Below are 21,225 nucleotides of genomic sequence, written 5' to 3'. Positions count from 1 at the left end.
AAGAATATCAAAGGCCGAAAGCAGAATTATCAAGAGGGTGCTGCCTGGGCTGGGGATGTGGCTCAAGCGGTAGCGCGCTCGCCTGACATGCGTGCGGCCCGGGTTCGATCCTCAGCACCACGTACCAACAAAGATGTTGTGTCTGCCGAGAACTAAACAATAAAACATTAAAAATTCTCTCTTTCTCTCTCTCTCTCTCTCTCTCTCTCTCTCTCTCTCTCTCTCTCTCTCTCTCTCTCCTCTCTCACTCTCTCTTTAAAAAAAAAAAAAGAGGGTGCTGCCATCACAATAATGGAAATCCAACTTCCATGCATCTGAGTGGATCTGCTCAATGTTTGAATCCTAAGGACTGAGGTTATTGTGAACTCTAGCCTTGTGGTTATTTGGGTAACTTTGGTAATTAAATCTCTTAGCAGGAACATGGAGTGGAGGCGGGGGACATTATTTAAAAGGAAAAGATGCCATGAAGAAGTAATATGTGAAAATCCCCCTGCATGACAAGGGTGAGGACAAGGAGATGGAGTCTTTGTGTAACTCCTCTCTCTCACCTGGCATCCTCTCAATGTGTGCACAACAGCATAGCAGCCTAGTGCACACAGCTGCAAACACATTTACATAATTTTAGAATCTTCTTTGGGAACTTAGGAAGTGAAGTCTACTGCCCAATTAGATTCCAAAGATAATCCTACATATGTCTTGAGATTCACTGAGTGCCTCAAAACCTGTCTGATGTGCACAATGGCATTGATGCAAAAGGGCCATGTGAATCTGGTCTGCTCTAAAAACATCATGTGTTGCTGGAACCCAGTAGCATATTCTATATAGACAATCCTAAAAAAAAAAAAAAAAAAAAAGGAAGAAAAGTTTATTTTAATTCAATTTTACTTTCTAAAGTTTGTTTAAAAGCATATATGTTAATCTGAAGTGTTTTTGTTATTGAGTATAAACCCATGCTGCTTGTGTATGGTACAAAATAATTAAACTAAAAAATTTACTTTTAAAGAAATGACTGAGGAAAAGGAAAGTGAATTAAGGATGCAGTGTCAACCTTTACTCTTAATTTCCCTTCAGAATATCCAGAATTACCATTTGAAATTTGTTGAATTATTCATGCTCTTCCCATACTACTTATTTATTATTCCAGTTTTTTATTCATTATAATGCATTATTTCAGAGATGCTACTGTTTCTACACATGGGGCCTAGTCAATGAATTCTTTTTCATATTTAACACATTTCTATTTAACTATGCTTATGATTCCAAGTGAAAATGTTTTCTTTTCTTTCAGAATAAATCAAGAAGTTCAGTTTCTATATCCATAAGCTACAGATTTATTACAGGAAAGGAAATACATGAATTTCATGATATTTGGCTTAAATATTTCATGTGTGTGCATTTCCATTTGGATATTCCTATTATACAACTCAACAAATAACTGAAGGGAAAGCAGTACTATATTTAGTTTTGCACATGCCATAGGCTTTATTTTTACTTTTTGTATTAAAACTATACTCGTCATAATCTGTTCTTGGTAACGACTAGTCGCAAGAAAATGCAATCAGTATAATTTATTTATAGAGGAAAATATACCCGAAATATTTTGTAGTTTAGTAAGGAGGAAGTTGATTATTTTGTAAAATATATATTGGGGCTTAGTTGTATTCTAGGTTTGTGCTTCATAAATAATTTTTGTCTACTTAATATAATTTAGGTGTAAAGATTTAGTTGTAGTAATAATTTCTGTAGCAATCAGATATTAAAAGTCAATCCCTTGAAACAAAAGGCAATTCAATACTAAGTTGATTATTATGTACACTGGGTAAAATAAATGTCTCGAATCACATGTGCTTTTGCAAAAGAGAAGTAGACTAAGCCATTAATTGTGCTTCTATTAAAGGATATAATGTTTTCTGGTCAACTTTTGATCTGAGTGTTAAGGTGGCAGAATTTTGTAAAGATGGTTTTTAATCTGTTTCATTATTACCCTTGTTTATTCCTTTCCAGATAAAGCAGTGGCATAACCATTTCTGCAGAATGGAGAGCACTGATAACAAGGCTTACATAAATTGAGCCCTTTAAAGTAATGCTCATTTGAAGTAATAGTCTTGACAATATTTCTTCCTTTCCATAGTTAAATTATTTAGGATGCAACATTTATAAGAAGGAACTTGATATTTTGAAAACCAAACCTAAACCTGTGAGAGACTCCCAGCTTTTGGAAGTCAAGTCAGTCCAATCTGAAGACTGAATCATAGAGATACACTGACCTTGCAAGACTTTTCTTTGGCCAGATTAAGATACTTAATTTCTAGTTAGGAAAAAAATACACTCAGAGGTTGGAGGACATGAAGAAAATGTAACTGAATTTCTCTTTCCTGAGAATTTCTTTTCTTAACTGCCTCACATCTGTTCCCCTCCACTTCACACTGAATGGGGAGAAAGAATAAGGGATTATTGAGGAGAGCCCCAAGAAGAAAACAACTATTTCCAAAAGGGCAATGGAGCCTGTTTCCAGGGGATAAACAGAATACTGCCAGAATCCAAGACAAGGTATTGCCAGCCTCCAGGTACAGAGCCAACCACTAATGTTTAAAGGGCTGCCTTTGTACCTGGTGTCTGTCAGTGAGCATGCATTGTAAGAAAAGAGAATGAGACCTAAGGAAAAAGCCTACGTGGAAGACAGGCGATAATCAGATAAAGCAGACCCAACAGAGCTAAAAGAGAATCGAAGAATTAATCATGAAGATATTAAATGTCCCTAGAGGACTGTACACTTGAAAGAAAATATTGGAAACATTAACAAGGATCAAGAGATCCTACAAAAGAACTAAGTGCTAAAAGAAGGGTTGAAAACACCTAGAAATAGGAAAGATTTGAGGACATCTGTGACAATGAGAAAATTCAAGACTCAGAAAAATCAATAGTCACCAGTACTCGAACAATTGAATTTACTATTGTTTCAGTATTATATTTATTTCGATTGAAGATAAATAATTTTTTAAAAATTTAGGCATATTGATGTATTTTTTATTTCTCCACAAAGTATCTTCAGCTGCATATTTTTTTAAAAAATAATGTTTGTATCATTAGCATAATATTAGATAAATATAATTAGATATAAAGAAATAAACAAGGTGAAACAGTTGACGACTAGCAAGGTAATTTTCACACAGTGATAAATTAGTGGATAAAATACTTTTAAATGTCTTTTAAAATGGAATTTATGTTTCAATGGTGAACATATTGTTGATAGCTTATAGAAACTGTATTCTGTGTCTTGACATGAATATTTGAGTTCAAAATGAAATATATTAGAAGATGTCCGAGTAAATCTAGTATTATGTCATATGCTTTAGGAGAAGAAAGCAACTTCAATGATGCCACATTCCTGCTAGATTCATTATTGTCACCTGCATAATTATCTCCCCTCATTTTCACTCCTGGAATGAACAATGTTTCAAAACTTTCTAAAATGTCCTTAAAAAATAACTGAAAAAACTTAAGTTACTTCTCAGTAATTACTGGAATTTGGTGGAATGGAGGTTCCAGAATGGAGGTGATGGAGCAGCTTTTTAAAGAAATAATGGCCATAAATTATCCAAATTTGATGTGAATCATAAACTCTCAGATTCAAATGTTCAATAAGCCTCAAGAATAAGAAATAAATGAAAACTGCATCCAGGTATGCCATATTCAAATTTTTCAAAACCAGAAATAAAGAGACCATCCTAATAGGAGATAAAAGAAAATGGATTGAAAAAATTCAATATGAACCTGGATATTAAAAAAAACACATAATTGTTAAATTCCTAACCATACTGATTGAAGAGGGGGGCAAAAATTGTTAGTATCAGGAATAAAAGTAGAGGCACCTTCAATGCCCCCATACATATTAATAGGGAAATGATATAATACTACATTACTCTTGATCCTCAAATTTGATAATTTATGTTAAACAGATAAATTCCTGGAAATAGATTTTCTATTAGTCATTTGAAATGAAATGGAAACTTGAACTGGCAAATCTCCTTCCTAGGCCTAATAATTGTGATTATAGTTATGTGATCACAAATCATGTGCCACCATGTATTGCCTGTGTCTAATTTTTAAATTAATTTCTTATTTTGAGTAAACAATGTGTGAAGTTATACACACACACACACACACACACACACACACACATATGTAAAGAAAATGTAATCTATTTATTTTAATATGTATGAATAAGTACACATGCCTTGCTAAAAGGTCCCCGTAGTGAAAGTAGAGTTTCATACTTGTACTGGCGGGTGGGTTCCTCAGAAGCAGCAAGCCTCTGGAGCCAAGCAGCTCTGGGTAGCAGGCTCTGCCCACCCATGTTCCAGCATACTGCAGCAGCTCACCACCAATCTTCTCCAGGTTACCGGTGTTCTGAATCCAGGAGAGGAAGTCCAGCCTCTAAGACACTATGGCAAATAGCTGCAGGACTTTCCGCAGGTAGAGGTATATATATATATATATATATATACCTCTTGGGTCAATGCTATTGGTTCAAGTTTATGCTAATAAGGGTTTGGAAAAAGTTGCAACACTATTGGTCCAAATTTATGTCATCACGCCCCCTGGGGGGAAAACGGAAGTGAGAGCTCCTGAGCTAACCAATAGAGAGTGTCTATTGCCAAAGGACCATTAGCTCAGAGGCCATCACTTCCTTGCAGCATCCAGAGTGCAGGAGCCACCACAGGAGCAGGGACCAGAGCCAGCTTCATCCGTGGGAGCCGCTGGAGCTGCAGGACCAGAGCTGCTGTTGCAGAAGCCCCCAAGGCCTCCGCCAACGCTGCTTCAGGAGCCAAAGCCGCCGCCAGAGCCAATGCAGAAACCAACGCCACCGCCGCCCTAAGCCAATGTTGTTGGCCTTGAGACCACAGCAACCTTAAACGCCGCGTCTAAAACATAGGAGCCACTGCCACCATCGTTGCCGCCCGCCGCAGCTGTTGCCAATGCAGCCGCAAGACCTTGGAGCTTCCGCCGCCGCTGCTGGAGCACAAGACCTGTGGTAGACAATGCCAGCTGGGGAGTAGGAGCCACTGCCGCCCTCAGGTCCAACAACTGCTGGAGTCAACGCTGACTCACGGGAGTCACCACTTCCAGAGCACAGGAACCATTGGAGCCTTCAGCGTGTCCAGATCATGGGAACCGCTTCCCTCGCTCCGCTGTCACTGCAGTCGCCCACCAGCTAGAGACAATGTCACTGCCGACCCCACTGCAGACAGGACACGGAGCTGCTACCGGAGCCAACCCCCTGCCCAGAGCCAATGTTGACGCCTCCATCAGAGCACAGGAAGGGCCTGAGCGCGGGAGGAAACGCTGCTACTGTCTCCCTCTTCTGGACACCAAAGCCACCTGCCGCCGCCACCACGTGCAGAGCACAAGAGCCAAAGCCGCCATCGCCCTTCTCAGCAATTAAGGAGCCGCCGCCGGCATCACCTAATCCCTGGAGCCAGGACACCACCGTCCCGGAATCCAGGAACAGGAGCCGCTGCCAGAGCACAGGAGCCACTGAACAATGGAGCCACGGCCGGCCTCGGTGAGTTCAGAGCTGCCCAGGACAGGACCCAAGCCAAAAGGACGCTGCGCACGGCTTGGCCATGGCTCCCGCAGGTTAGGCGGCAGGAAGGACAGCCTCCATCACTCCTAATGCGAGTTCACACGCACATTCCTGGCTGCTCCCCCAGGGGCAGAAACCCAGCAGAAGATGTGGAGCACCTTGAAGAAGGAGGTACTGGGACCCACTCGGGGAGGGTGCAGGCTCTTTTGGTGAGGTGCAGTGGCTTTTCTAGAGGTGCTCCTTGGCAGCAGGAGCCGCCACTTTAGAGGGCAGCTCATCTATTGGAGGCTTCTACCTCTACAGGGCTGGAGGGGTGGCCTGCGAGTTTGGGGGTTGTGGGGTAGAGGCAAAGGGATACCGCTGGTGTCGGTAAGCTGTGTTAAGGGGCAGGTGCACTGTGAGGATCATTTAGGTGGAGGGCATACCTTAAAGTGTCTGAGTGGAGGAACAGGTGTGTGGGTCTCAGTGAGGGGATCTTAAAAGAGAGACAAGCTCCTGAGGACAGGCAGGCCTGTTGCGGGGGGGAGGGTGATGTTGAAAGGGGTTTCCAAAAGGGTCCTACCCTGCGGCAATGGAAGAGGTTCAGTTTGGGGACATAAAGACTCTCTCAGGCACCTCCACATACTCTTGGAGCAATCTCCAGGAGCCAGGAGGCCCCCGCCCTGAGAGTTCCAGGTCAGACTCTGTGGACTGCTCCCTTGGCAGGCAAGGTCTTCTCACCCCTATCTAACCACACAGGAGGATGACAGACAGGCTTCTGCTGCTCCTCTGCCTTTTCACTCTCCTTAGGCCCACCTGGAGCTTATTCGTGTTCAAAAAAGCGATTTGAAAAATGACTTGAAAGAATATCTATTTTTTTCTTAGAACTATAAATGTCTAGTATGTATTAAACATTAGCTTTTGTGCTAGAAAATCAGTTGTTTAATTGTGAAAACAGTATACCACAAGTGTGTATATTTGATTTAGCAAGTAAAAGTTAAATTGATAATCATGCAGTGAAAATAAAAACAATGATAATATCAAAATCATCCAGTTTCATTGGTAATAAAGATAACATCAAAATAATCTAATAGGAATTATGCAAAGTGTTTTAATGTTGTAACTTCATATTATTGAATTTCATTTTCATTTTAGAAAGTGATGTCTGAAGACCCCAAGATACTTGCCTAAGTCCTAGACCTGGAATATGGAAAGTTTCTCTCACTCCGGGGATCACAGTGTACAAAAGAAATTTGTATACCTTGTGAAGTTTTTCTTGTTGTTGGAAATAGGTATGTAAAGTTTTCCTAGCATTAAATTATGACAGGAATATAAAAGGGTAGTGGGATGGGGCACATGTTTATGGGTAGATGGGCTTTTCTGATCTTGACAGCTCAGCCCAGGGAAGGGTGCCCTAGCAAACCTCTGAGTAACCACAGAGACCTGCACCTGTTTGGAAAATGCAGCAATACACGTAGGCCCTGGAAATAATTATAGCAATTTATTGTGTTACAAGAATGGTTGTGAAAGTGACTGACCTTAGAGAACACAGGGGGAAGCTATTGGGACTGTCTGGAGCTAGATGTGTCACACTGTTAAGGTAGTGAGAAGGACAGAAAGTGCAGCTGTGTCTGGAAAGCTTGGAGGAATTTCTTCCTGTGGGAGTTCTTTAGAAGTGAAAGTGCTTGAAATTGTCAACAGCATTATAGTCTATGAATGGGAAGGAATTGTTCTTAGAGACAACTGCAATTCTGGTTTTGCTTATTTGCAAAAGACCTTTTTTCCTTGGTGTATGTAGAAGGCATCACATATTTCACTACTCTACATTGTATTCTGGAGTGCCTGATTTGTGGAAGTCAATGTGAACCCTTTGTTTAAGAAAAGTTTATTTCAAAACCGAATTTGCAGTAAATTCTAAATGTCATTTAAAGTCTTTCATCTGTAGATTTCAAGTCACTTCAAGCTAGGCATGTTGGTACACCCCTGTAATCCTAGCTACTCAAGAGTCTCAGGAAAGATGATTGCAAGTCCAAAGCCAGCCTCCTCAAAATGAAATAAAAAGGGGATTTGGGGTGTAGCTCAGCAGTAGAGCATGTGTTTGTGCTAGGCCCCAGATTCAATCTCTATACTGTGTAGCAAAACAAAACAAATTACTTTTATTTGCAGCAAAATGTTTTGATGTGAAAAATTTTCAAGACAAAGATGATATAATTTTCTTATTTTCTCCAGTATCTTACTGTTTTGGTTATCTATTTCTTTGTATGTATAAAAATGCTGAAATATTAATAAGATGTATAGTGGGTAAATCTTAAAATACCAGTGGCTATAAAGTCTATAATGTAAATATCTTTGTGATAGATTGAAGCCCCTGGGTTATTAGAGGTATCTGGATAATAGATTGAAGGCCCTGGATAAACTTCTGATTTCTGTCATGAAAATTGGACACAGAAATCATTGAGGTGATATGTGACAGATGCATGTGCAGTGACTGATGGGAATGTTGCTTTAATGCAAATTGTTTATTGCTGTTTTGCATAGCTTAATGAACTACAAATTGCTACTGATGGACAATATATTCAGCATGTCAGTGATTATTTTTTATGAATGTTTGTGTAGTTTCAGACTTTACAGCCACCTCTAAAGATCCAGAAGTAATCACTTAATTTAACCATGTTAAAAATCAAATTGAGCTGGGCATGGTGGTACATACCTATAATCCTAGCACCTGAGGAGAATGAGGCAGGAGGATCAAGAGTTTAAAGCCAGCCTCAGCCAAAGCAAAGTGCTAAGCACCTCAGTGAGACCATGTCTCTAAATAAAATACAAAATAGGGCTGGGGATGGGGCTTAGTGGATGAATGCCCCTGAGTTCAATCCCAGATTACCCTCCCCTCAAAAAAATCAATTTTAAAAGGATACACTATTCTTTATAAAATATTTTCTGTATAGATTTTTTCCTAATTTGTTTCCTGTAACTTACCTTGTATAAGTTCCACTATCAAAAAGCAAATAGTCCAATTATATAAGAGGACATCCATGATCACATTGCTTCTTTTTATGATTTGATAGCTTTATAAGGTAATATAGTAGGAAAATTAGTAAGTATAAGTTTGTAATTATGGAGAAGGGGACTTCTTGAAACAAATAGACTTAAAGAGCTCTTATGTCAGCTCCACTACTTTTAATGAAAAGACTGAGAAGAAAAGATTGTGATGCTGTTATCATGATGGATAATCTGAGAGACACAACCAGTGACACATTCTTGACAGAAGTCTTTAAAATAAATAAGATAGAACCAATGGGTTGCTTATGAGTGATAAGTAATTTGTAGTCTTACCAATTGCATCCTTTGGAAAATGCTGAGGTATGATAAATGAGACTTTTCACTATGGACTATTCTAATATAAATATGACTAAATGTACAATTTTCTCAATTCCAGTGTTTAAATATTCCTTAGTAGTTTCATTAGGCTCTATGTGTATCTCAAACATGGATTGATATATTTTGAAGGATTTTAAACTGTTTGAAGCTAGTCCTTTTTTTGCTCTATACTGAACATAAAACAACTTGACTGCCTGAGTCTTAAAAAAATGTGCATTTGTTGGAATTCTTTTCAAAATGAAAATGAAATCTTATATTTAGTTCATCAGTTTAAGCTATGTTAACTGAACAGTAACACTTTTATATTTTGGAAATGTGTAATATTATTTGAGGGATTTATCATATTTTAAGGAACAAAACATTATAAGATTAAATATAATCTTCCTAGATGATAAAATAAGAGTATTTCCAGAAATCTCATTGCAAAAATTCTTTACTTGATTTTTATCTTGTTTCATTTGAAAATAAAGCAGATTCTCCAAACTTGTTACTACCTGCTGTGTGCAGAATAATATGCTGGTTGGACAGCCCCCCTGGGAGGTAGAGTGAGTCCAGATGCTTCTTTGCTTGTTTATTTCATTTCTAGAGTCCATTTGTTACAGGTCTTATTGTGTTTCCAAAGTGGTCAACCATCTTGAATTCAGTTCTTATCTTCAGTGAAGTAAAATGAGATATTAATGCATTTGACTTGTGAATAAGTAAAGCTAAAGAAATGAATTCTCTCACTGAAGGTTGGCCACATTTTATTCATGATTAATATTTGTGATTCTCTGAACTGTGGGTTAGAGCTAAGGAAGTGGAAACTTGGAGAAGAAGGAATTTTGCAGATCTGTATTTGGAATCTGCATTTCTTTTGTTCAGAGGCAGTGGCATTACAAAGGAATAGAAATTCCCAAGGATTTTTCCAAGCAAAGAACACCATTTGGGAGACCATGTTGAGAGTGTCTCAGTGTCTCTGGGTCCTGAGGGAAGAACCAGGCTGGTGGTATCCTTCAGTTGGCTAAGTGGTTTCAGGTCCACTTGGAAGGAAGAATGGATTTGGCATCTCTGTGGGAAGTCTCTGTGAAAGGTCTCATATGTCAGGTTTTTGGGAAATCTATGAAGTACTTGAGTGGGATCTCTTGAAAACTGTGTGAGGTCTCTGTGTTGCTAGAGAAACTCTAGATAGAGCACAGGGGTGGGAGGGGAAGAGAGAGGCAGGAGGTTAACAAGGATGGTGGAATGTGATGGGCATCATTATCCAAAGTACATGTATGGAGATACAAATTGGTGTGAACATACTTTATATACAAACAGAGATATGAAAACTTGTTCTGTATATGTGTAATAAGAATTGTGATGCATTCTGCTGTCATTTGTTTTTTAAAACTCAGTTAAGAAATTTTTTAAAAGTGAGAAAAAATTACACTGAATAGTGGGTTTTATGGTGGTATATTTGTATATGTACCTTGTAAATTTTTTTTAGTTGTAGATGAACACAACACCTTTATTTTATTTATTTCTATGTGCTGCTGAGGATCAAACCCAGTGCCTCATATATGCAAAGCAAGAACTCCACCCCTGAGCTACAACCCAAGCCCATGTACCTTGCAAAATTTGATAGATATAAATACTTAGTACCCCCTTACCCTCCCTTCCTCCATTTCCTTATTCCCTTTTTCTACCTTACTGCTCTTCCTTCTATTTTCAGGAGATCCCATTTTTCTTCCTAAATTCCACATTTGAGAAAAAATATGTTTCTTGATTTTCTGAGTCTACCTTATTTTGTCTAACACAGTGTTCTCCAGTTCCATCCATTTCCCTGCAAATGACATAATTTTGTGATTCTTTATGCCTGAATTAAATTCCATTGTGTCTGTATAGCACATTTCCTTTATCCATTCATTTATAGACTGATACCTAGACTGGTTGCATAAATTGGTGATTCATACAATAATTCACAATAGTGAATAGTGCTACTTTAAACTGGAGAGGCATGTGTCACAGTTGTATGCTGACTTTAATTCTTTGGATAGATACTGAGGAGTAAATGGTTATACTCGATGATGGTGGTTCCTGTAGGTATTTCTGACAGTGGAAATAGGGAAGCATTCTCTGAGTGAGCAAAATCCCAGGAGGTAACTTATTCCCATGATTGGAATGCCCAGCTATTCCCTGCTGAGGTTATTAAGATAACTATGTGGATGCACTACCTGGTTTACATAGTGATATCCTTTGAAGGAAAGAGGCTATGTGTTTGGATTAACCTGGACCTTATCTTAGTAAGCTAGCACTCAGGGTTAAAGGAATACTAGTCAAAGTGTAATCACTGTTAGTGGGTAATATGTAACTTTTTGGGTATTAAAGATGATGGCAGAGAGGGGTAGGCATTCCTTTGTTGCCATCCTTCTGTCTGTTTGTACCCTTCCCTGTGTGTGTGTGTCTGTGTCTGTCGTTTGTGCGCCTCTTCCACAATTCTCCCCACATAGGTGTTCCTTTACAGGATCCAATCCTAGTCTTGGGGGGAATCTCCATAATGATTTCCGTATTAGCTGTACTAATATAGATACCTACAAATGATTTGGATGGTTCTCTCCCCTACCCAATTCTGCCAGCATTTATTGTTATTTGTATTTTTAATGGCTGTCAGTTTAAGTGGAGTGAAATGAAATCTCAGTGTAGTTTTGATTTCCATTATCCTGATGACTCTAGTTGTCAAACATTTTTAAAATAATTTTTGGCTGTTTGTACTTCTTCTTTTAAGAAATGTCTGTTTAACTTCTTTCCCCATTTATGGAATGCATTTTTTGGAGAAGTCCTTAATATTTACTGAGTTGGAGAAGTACAATATATTAAGTAAGTCATTATCTGTACCTATATGTTGGAGCTATTCCTTTTTTCTCTTCTATCAGTTGCAAAGTTTAAGGTCTTTTCCTAGGTCTTTGGTCCAATTGAGTTGACTTTTGTTACAGAGTGATAGATAGGTATCTATTTTTAATCTTATGGTATCCTGTTTTACCAGCATCACTTGTTAAGGAGGCTGTATTGTTTCCAGTGTAATTTTATAGAACCTTTGTGGGTTTGTTTCTGTGTCTTCATTCTGTTCCACTGATCTAAATATCTATATGTATGCTAGTACCAAGCTGATTTCATTACTGTGACTCTATAGTATAATTTAAAGTCAGGCATTGTGATACCTCCAGCTTTAGTCTTTTTACTCAGATTTGTTTTGACAATCCAGGGTATTTTGTTCTTCTGTATAAATCTTTGGATTTGTTTTTCTGGTTTTCAAAAGAATATCTTTGGTATTTTCATGGAAATTACATTGTATCTGCAGATTGATTTTGGTTATATGGTCATTTTAACAATATTAAATCTCCCTACCATGAACATTTGTGGTCTTTCCATCTTTTGGTGTCTTCCTCAATTTATTTTTTCCATATTTTGTAAATATTTCTTGTAGAAATCTTTCACCTTTTTGGTTAACTTTGTTACTGTTTTATGTTCTTGGAAGCTATTGTTAATGATTTTCCCCTAATTTCTTTCTCAACAGATATATCAGTAGTGTATAGGAAAGTGGTTGATTTCTACATTTTGATTTTGTATCCTGCTACATTGCTTACTTTGTTTATCATCATTAGAAGTGTACTGGTGGAGCTTCTTGGATCATCTAAGTTCAGGATAATATCATCTGCAAACAGAGACAATTTGACTTTTCTATTTGAATCCCCTTTATTTCCTTTTCTTACCTAATTTCTGTGGCTAGAGTTTCAAAAACTATATTGAACAGGAGTGGTGAGAGTGGACATCCTTGACTTGATCTTGATTTTAGAGGAAATGCTTTCAGGCTTTCCCTATTCTGTACAATGTTGGCACAGGGTTTGTTGCTTATGGCCTTAAGGCTAGTTCTGCACATCAGCAGCAGCAGGACGATCAGCAGCATGGCCAGGAACACCAGCAGTGTCAGATTGAGTTGAGGGTGGTTGCCTCAGGATGGCAGGTGGCAGCTGAAGGCACCCTGCACAGCTGTAGTGCAAAGGTTTGAGTAGCAGGCACCCCTAGGCAGTGACCCTGGGGTGGGAGGCTATGAGGCATAGAGGCAGGCACACTGCAAGGCCTTCCTCTGACCCTCCTTTGTGCCTAGGCAGACAGGGGGCAGGAAGGAGCTCAGCAGCAGGGCACTGCTATCCCTTCATTGCTACTTGGAACCCAGGACCTCCGCATCTGGAAACCACAGTATCAGCTAAATGCACTCCCAAGGTGGATGCTGTGCATCTGAAGAGAGGGATTGAGCACTGGGATATGCTGAGGCCACAAGGCTTTCTCTTGTTTCCATCCTCCAGCAGATCCCTCAGCCCCCAGAGACACCAGATTTTAAACAGTGGCTGCTGCAGCAGCTTCTTGGCCCTGGTATGTTGAACTTCTAATCTTGTTGAGTCTTAGAATTTTTTAGTTTCTTGTCAGATTTCTTTGATGATCCACTCATCATTACAATGTGTATTGTTTAATCTCTATGTCTTTGAATATGTGGTTTTCTTCTTGATTTTTAATTTTATTCCATTTTCATTGAAACAGGATATGTGGAATTATTTTAACTTTTTCATATTTGCTAATGATTACTTTGTTCACTAAAATATTATCTATTTTGGAGAAAACTGAAAAAAGGGGATTCAGCTGTGTTGGATGAAATACTCTGTAATACCTGTTAAATCCATTTGATTTACAGTTTGATTTAACCCTGTAGTATCTTGGTTGATTTTGTGTGTGGATGGTCTCTCAGAGGTATATTGCAGTCACTTGCTATTATTATATTGGTCCCTATATAAACCTTTATGTTGCATTGTGTTTTATGTAATCAGGTGCACCAATGTTTGGGGCATAAATGTTTACTATCTTTATATTTTCTTTTTGGATTATTCCCCTTACCAAGATATGGTGATCTGTACTTCTCCTCTAATTTTGCTTGAATCTGCGTTGTTGGTTATTAATAGGTATCCCTGCATGCTTTCAAGTTTCATTTACATGAAATGTCATTTTTTAATTCTTTTAGCCTGTGAATATCTTTGGCCATAGATATATTTCTTTGAGGCAACAATAATTGGGTCTTATTTTTTGTCCAGTGTTATGATCTATGTTTATTATTTGGAAAAATGAGACCATTTATATTCAGTGTCATTAGAGAGGAATGTGTTACTTCTCATCTATTTTTATTTTTTTACATTTAATGTTTGCTTCTATCCTGATTGGCATATGTTCACCCCCAGTTGCAATCTAATTCATTTTTTTAAGATCTCTTGGTGGTTTATAATCTTCTTCTATGTGTAGAATTCTTCTGAGTGTTTGCTGCAATGCTGGAATAGTAATAATGAATTTCTTTCCTTTATGCTCATCTCGATAGGTTTTTATTTTTTCTTTGATTCTGATAGTACAATTCTGATGGTTTATTCGATAGAATGATCTTGGTTGGCTGTTATTTTTTTTCAGGATTTGAAATACATTGTTCCAAGCCCTCTTGGACATTAGGGTTTCTGTCAAGAAATTGGATGTTAATCTGATTGATTTTTCTTTAAATGTGACCTGGCTTTTAAAATTTTAGTAGCTTTTAAAATTATTTCTTTGAACTGAAATTTTGGCTTTGTAATTATGATAGGATGTGAAGAAGTTTTTTTTTTTTTTCCTGGTCTGGGCTATTTGAGGTTCTAAATGCTTCCAGTGTCAGGATGTTCATCTTATTCCTAAGTCTGCAGGAATTTTTCTGCCATTATGTCACTGCCATGATCCTGTATCCCTGATCCTTCTTTAATGTCTGTGAACATTAAGTTTGGTCTCTTAATGTTTCCTCAGTTCTTATTAGATTTGTAGTTTCTTACTTTTTTCTTTAATACTGTCAAGGATGTCTTTAATAATGTTCAAGGATGTCCACCTTATCTTCAATCTCTAAAATTCTGTCCTCTACTCAATCTAATGTATTGGAAACATATACAATTTGATTTTTGATTTGATGATCATTTCCAAGAGTTCTGTGTAGTTATTTTTCAATATCTCTATCTCTTCATTGAATTTAGCATTTATATCATGTACTGACTTTCTTAATTTATTTATTTTTTTATCATCTGAGAATCCTATAATTTTTAAATGATCATTTAAAAAAATTTTGTATCCAGTATTTGGATATTTTTGAAGTCTGTTGTTGATGAATTACACACCTTAAGAGGTGTCTTACTACATTAGTTTTTTGTATCACTTATATTCTTATGTTGAGATTTGCATATCTATTGAGATGGGTTTCTTCTCTAATTTAAATTTTTTTTTTAGCTGTAGATGTACCTTCACTTTATATTGGTGCTGAGAATCAAACCCAGGACCTCACACATGCTAGGCAAGTCCTCTAATACTGAGCCACAACTCCAGCCACCTCTTTTTCACTTTTATGTGAGGTTATTCTTAGGGAACAGCCTTCTCTTGGCAAAGTGTTCTGGTATATCACATTGTTGTGAATTGTTGAATATATTTCCCAGTGTTTTTTTGTAGTATATTTAATATCCTAATGTTTTTGGTTGTGATTAGTGATCAAAGTGATCATTCCAAGTTTTGTAGTATATTAGAGCTTGAGGATTCCACTTTCTCTGTAGATTTCACAGGATCTTTCTAGAAGATCGACAGTTGTGTTGCCTATATCACTGTATATACATACCACCCATGATTGATCTTCTAGATATGGCAATTCTGTATATTCTAAGAGTGTATAAGAGTAACCTATGTTGAGGTCATTGTGTTATTTCTCTCTGCTGTTGCTGTAGGAGCATATGTCCATGGGTAAGTTGAGCATTCTCTCCAACTTCTACTTAGGCCATGGTTGCCAGTTTGAGGTCCCCAATATTCTTTAAATTATTGCTGAAGGTTAAGAATAGTTGTTATGTGTGGAATTAGGTACACAATCTCTTACCTGGATTGGGGGTGTAACTCAGGGGCAGAGCATATTCCCCAACAATTTATAGTGTCACATTTGGTGCCCAGCCACTATGGAAAAGGGTAAATGAAGAACAGCAACAATAACAGGGAAGAATCTACAATATTCAAGTAAATACCAGGTGTTAATTATGATATCTACAATACTAATAATCAGAAATTAAAACAGCAACATAAGAAGCAGTGAACTAGATTTAGAATTAAAGTAAACACTGAATATCAGCTACAACATCCACAGTACTAATAACTTCAAAAACATGAATCGTGGGAGCAAGAATTATATAAACTAGTTTTAAAAGATGGCAAAAATACAGTTCATTAACAAGGAAGAAAATGAGAAAGGAAGTCAAAAGAATGGTTAAAATATTCCAAAGGTGAAAAAGATAAAGTAGAAGAGAGGTAGAAGAAAGTGAAGGCCATAAAGAAGGGAGAAAATAACAAAATTTAAAAATACAACAAAGCAGATTGACAGGTTGATAGAGAACAAGAGAATTTAACTATTAGAGGGAGAAGCTAAGAAAATTAACCAAAAAAAAAATAAAAAACACTCATAAAACAAAACAAAATAGTAAAAGGTAATAAAAAGAGAAAAATGATAACAAAATATCTTTATATATGTGTAACATGAATGAATCAACATGTACAACAAAAACCAAAAAAAAAAAAATTATTATTTTTTATTTGAAGATGGACACAATACCTTCATTATTTTTAAGGTGGTGCTGAGGATTGAACCCAGTGCCTCACACATGATAGGCAAGAGCTATACCACTAAAGTATAACCCCAACCCCAAAACAAAAAGTTCTTAATGAAAAATAAAAGAATTGTCTCTTCTGAGGTGGTCCAAACTGTGAACAAGGACAGATATTTACTACCTATGCCACACAATCCTTCTTTCCATTATTTTCTTCCTTTTCTTCCTTACCTTCAGAAAGCTTATTTTGGGCAGAGTTTCCACATAGAATTCACAAGTTGATGAATCTGCATGGTGCTATCTTCTACCTCACCTATCTTTTCCGGGTGGATCAGCTGAGCTCCCACTATAAGTGGCAGTGCCTTGGATGGCCGAGTTCACCTTGAGACATGTCAGTCGCCAGTTAAAATGATTTCTAGGCCCCAGTATAGATTACACTCTAAAGCCTCTGCTGTTAAACAAAAGGATTTTCCCTAAAGTTTTCAGTGTGGTGAGGAGTCAACCAAGGGAGAATTTACATGCAGTGGGGCACTACAGCCCGCCAGTCCTCTCTGGCTGTGCAGGAGAGAATTCTGTCTTTCAGTGACTGTCCTAGGCCACAGAAGAGCGTCAACTCAGATCCAGCGCTCTCACTTCACCACTCCTGCCTCCATCTCATTACACACACTCAGACTGGAGATGCTGTCTTTTGACAGCCTACTGAAGCATTGCTCTGATTGAAACCACATGGCCTAAGGTGTGGGGGATACAAGTTCTAGGTGAGGCACAGGGGAAAGTGCAAGGCCACCATAGCAGCAACAGCAGAGAAGCCAACAGCAGTCAGCGCGCCCATGGAAAGCCCAGGACGCGAACAAGAGTAGCCAAAACAAAGAGGCCAGGCAGCAAGCAACAGCGCTATAGGGCCACAGTGGTGGACATGCTACAGCTGGGAGAGAGCCAGGAGAAGAGCAGAGGGGCGCTCTGGGCAGCGAAAGCAGACCAGGAGGGTTGGAGCACTGACAGCCCAGGGCTTGCTCTGAGCAGGGACTCACCTCCACCCACTCACAAAAGGAGCTCCCCTCATTCCATTTTTATTGAAGAATTTTTATTGTAATATGTTCTCTCATTCATGAATGTGCTGAGAAAATCAAAGCCTATGTGGGGCATGGTGGCTACAACTACATATTTGTAGTCAGTAAGATGGGGAGAAACTTAGAAAAGCTTGGGAAAACTTTATCTATAAAAAAATGTGAACTCTGAAGCTTATGAAGTTTTATATGGAATAAGTTTGAAAAATATCAAATAAAAGTAAATGAAAATGAAAAGAAAATTTAGATGATTGGATTAATTTTAAGATTTATGAACATTTTAGAGAAGAGTAATTTATAATGTTAAAGACAAGAGCCTTTTTTAAAGAGTTTTTTTTTTCTCAGCTAAAATTTTTTATTTCAGAAAAAGAGAACTAATATTTTATGGCTTTGTTAGAGCTCTCTTTCTGTTCTCTTAGCAAATTGTGCTAATGGCAAATATTATGTATTTGAGGACTCCCCTTGGGCCTTGGCATTGGGAAAATCCTTTCAAAGCATCTTCAAGGTGGTGAGCTGGGCATGTAGCCTGGATCCTGCCAGACATTCCTCTGCTGTGCCCTGCCAAGGTCTTTGTACAGCATAGCGTCAAGCTCCTCTTTTTCTCCTTTTTCAGCCTTTTCTCTTTAGCACTGTTTACATAAAGTGGAACCATTTCCCACACCTGCCAAATTAAGAAATAAACTCATCTATGAAGGGTGGAGAAGCTTGTCTGTTCAGACATATTTGTCTGTTCTCAGAAGTTACATTTTCATGTATTAAATCGGACAAATAAAAAGTTTGGTGAAAAACAAGAAATGTTTGGAAGTATTTTAATTTTCTAAAATTTTATACTGTGAAGACTGAGCAATGGAAAATTTAAGATTTTCTCCCCACTTCTCAGAGGTTTAGAAACTATGACTCTAACTGCAATAGAATGCTGTTATATTCTTTCTGTGCTGGTTTCCTCTTAAATATCTATACGTTTATATATCTGCATCTATATCTGCATCTGTACTTCATATGTACAAATCAATAAATGGAGAAGATTAGCTTCATTTTTTGGTATAAATTGAACAGCCTTTTCTTGTCTTTCTTCCTTCTTATTGAGTATAAGTACTTTAAAAAATCAGATAGAATATTTTGCTAATCTAGCAAACTTTTATGCACAATTCAAAACAACTTATTTAATTACCTGAATGACCCCTACTATAAGAATAAAAAAACCTTTGTACTAGCTATGTTACTGATAGCTCAGGAACTTCTTTGGCTTATTTCCTGCCTTGTAGATATTTGTAATATAATGTTCAGGTTAAGGAAGTTTACATCTGCTCTACTTGAAAGAGTAACCAAGACCAGTGAAAACTGGAGATAATTATGGCACTTCTTCTATATGAAGACTCAATTTTGCAGCAATTTATGTTAACTTGGGAAGAAAATTGCTATTAAATGTACCATGGCTTCACTTAAATGATGGCCACATATCTATAAAATTAACTCAGAGAAAAATAAAGAGAAATTCCCTTGTTTTCAGGTAGGGCTAATTTATTGTTGATCTATTTTTCTTTTAAAAGATAGTTTAACAAAGTCAATATTCTGTTTTTGTAGTACATAAGTAAAAAGAACAACTTAAAAACAGAGAGCTACATGACGTAATGCCCAGATAATCTTGTCCCTCAATGCGCTGGAGAGTAAAATTAAAAAAAAAAAAGTATTCATAAAATGACACAGAATTCATAGAATCAGCAGCTAGGGTGCCAGAATTCAGAAGCCTATAGTAAGTCTAAAGTCGTTCCAGTGTCAAGCTAAGTATAGTGCTTGACTTGGCTGTTTAGTTTTAGATCAGATAAGCTCTGAGTTTCTTTGGGACATGTATGTTTTTGGGAACCCATATCACCATTTCTGCATTACTTAAGACTTGGAGGATTGACCAGAGATGTCCTTCCTTATCGTTGTTGCCTGAGACCTGGGGTGGGAAGGGAAAATGCTTATTAGAAACCTTGAGCATCCTTCATCTGGAAGCTGGTCTTCCAGCTCCCTTGAGAGATGGCCCCTCCTCTTGCATTCTGTTAGTGTCCAGTGGAAAGGTTCATTCTACTCAGTTGAGGGACTATTTTGTTCCAGCATGGATAAGTTCTGGTATTCAGACCATATTTAGTGTAGGACCAGAAAAAATGGACAGTCCTGGCAATTGTTCTGCCTAAGAACTAGGGTTAGTCAGTAAAGCTCTATCCCAAGGTTTTCTCTAGCTCATTCTCTCTCTCTCTCTCTCTCTCTCTCTCTCTCTCTCTCTCTCTCTCTCTCTCTCTCATTTCATATTCTGTATTTACCCCCTTAGGCTACTTGTCTCTACATATGAGCAGCAGGGAGATATATTATTAATAACATGTAGGATTTTATGCTGTCAACATTATTTTTAACCCAATGCTGTTTTTCTTTTCTGTTTGGTGGGGCAGGATCAGGAAAAGTTGCTGCACAGACAGTGACTGAATCTTGTTTTTTTCCTTAGCTGTATCTTAATGTTTACAGCATCCAATTGCACCCACTTTCTTGTTTAGTTGGTGAATATTTTTTTGTATCCCTGCTCCTCTTTTAATTTTTTGTTTATTAGGAATTAGAAGAGGGAATATCTTAGTCCATATTTACTTGGCCATTTTTATCAGAATTCTTCCAGATTTACATTTCTAAAATGAAATATGATTAGGTTTCTCCTTTGATTAAAACCTTCCATGTCCTCCAGTTGCTTTCAGGATAAACTTAGAATTGCCTCGCATGGCTTCTATTGCCATAGTCTCCTCCTTCATCTGTCCTCTGCTTGCTTCTCTGTATTATCTATAGCAGATTTCCCTTTCCATGCCTACCTTCAGTCATATTGGGCTGTTATTTTATTGAATTAACATGACTCTTGGTTAAAGCTCACATGCTCATCTTCTGCTTTGAATTTTCTCTTCCCTTCTTTCTTGCTATTTTCCCTCTACTCTTTGGATCTCATTTGTCCTTAAATTTTGGCAGTTTTCTTTCACCAATTGAAGCATGGTCTTTGCCTATTCTATGTGTGCCACGACTGTAGCACTGATTGTATCTTCTTCTGATGTATTGTTTCTTCATATGGGTCTCTCATTAGGCTTAGTTTTTTTGGACAGTGAGAAATTCTTACAGTTAAATCTCTAAGACTTTTTGATCCAACAAACATTTTCACATATGTGTGCACATCACAATGCCTAGCATATAGTTTGGGAACAGAACAGATATTTAACATGTGCTTATAGAATAATAAATACCTGTTGATTTGCTAACTTGAGCTCTTCAGTTGATTTGCAGGTTTATGTATGGAGAGCTGACTCATAAAGACACAATTGAAAAGGTGTGGCAAACCTTTGAGAAATATGAGATGAATTCCTATGAAATTCTGACGTACAAGAAAAACAGTGAGTAGTCAAACAATTCTCAATCATACCTTTATGTGCTTGTAATAGCAAAATCTCTCCTGCTACTCTATTATTGTCTTGTGTTTTCTTTCTCATCAAGTGAAAGCAATTAACTTAAAGCCATTGTATATATTTGGATAAATATATGATTGATCAGTTACACT

At 37.6% G+C, this 21,225-nt stretch overlaps 1 long non-coding RNA gene across 1 annotated transcript; it reads left to right on the top strand.

The window, feature by feature from the left end:
* Window positions 1–5,316: 5,316 nt before the first annotated feature.
* On the top strand, window positions 5,317–21,056 carry LOC144370160 (uncharacterized). Its single transcript, XR_013430087.1, has 3 exons — window positions 5,317–5,758; window positions 6,722–6,858; window positions 20,944–21,056. It is a non-coding gene; the product is annotated as an uncharacterized LOC144370160 (long non-coding RNA).
* The last annotated feature ends 169 nt before the right edge of the window (window positions 21,057–21,225 follow it).

The sequence above is a fragment of the Ictidomys tridecemlineatus genome, chromosome 13 (genome assembly GCF_052094955.1).
Source record: "Ictidomys tridecemlineatus isolate mIctTri1 chromosome 13, mIctTri1.hap1, whole genome shotgun sequence".
NCBI lineage: Eukaryota > Metazoa > Chordata > Mammalia > Rodentia > Sciuridae > Ictidomys > Ictidomys tridecemlineatus.
Note: the sequence above shows the minus strand (reverse complement) of the source record. Positions and strands in the feature narration are given on the sequence as shown.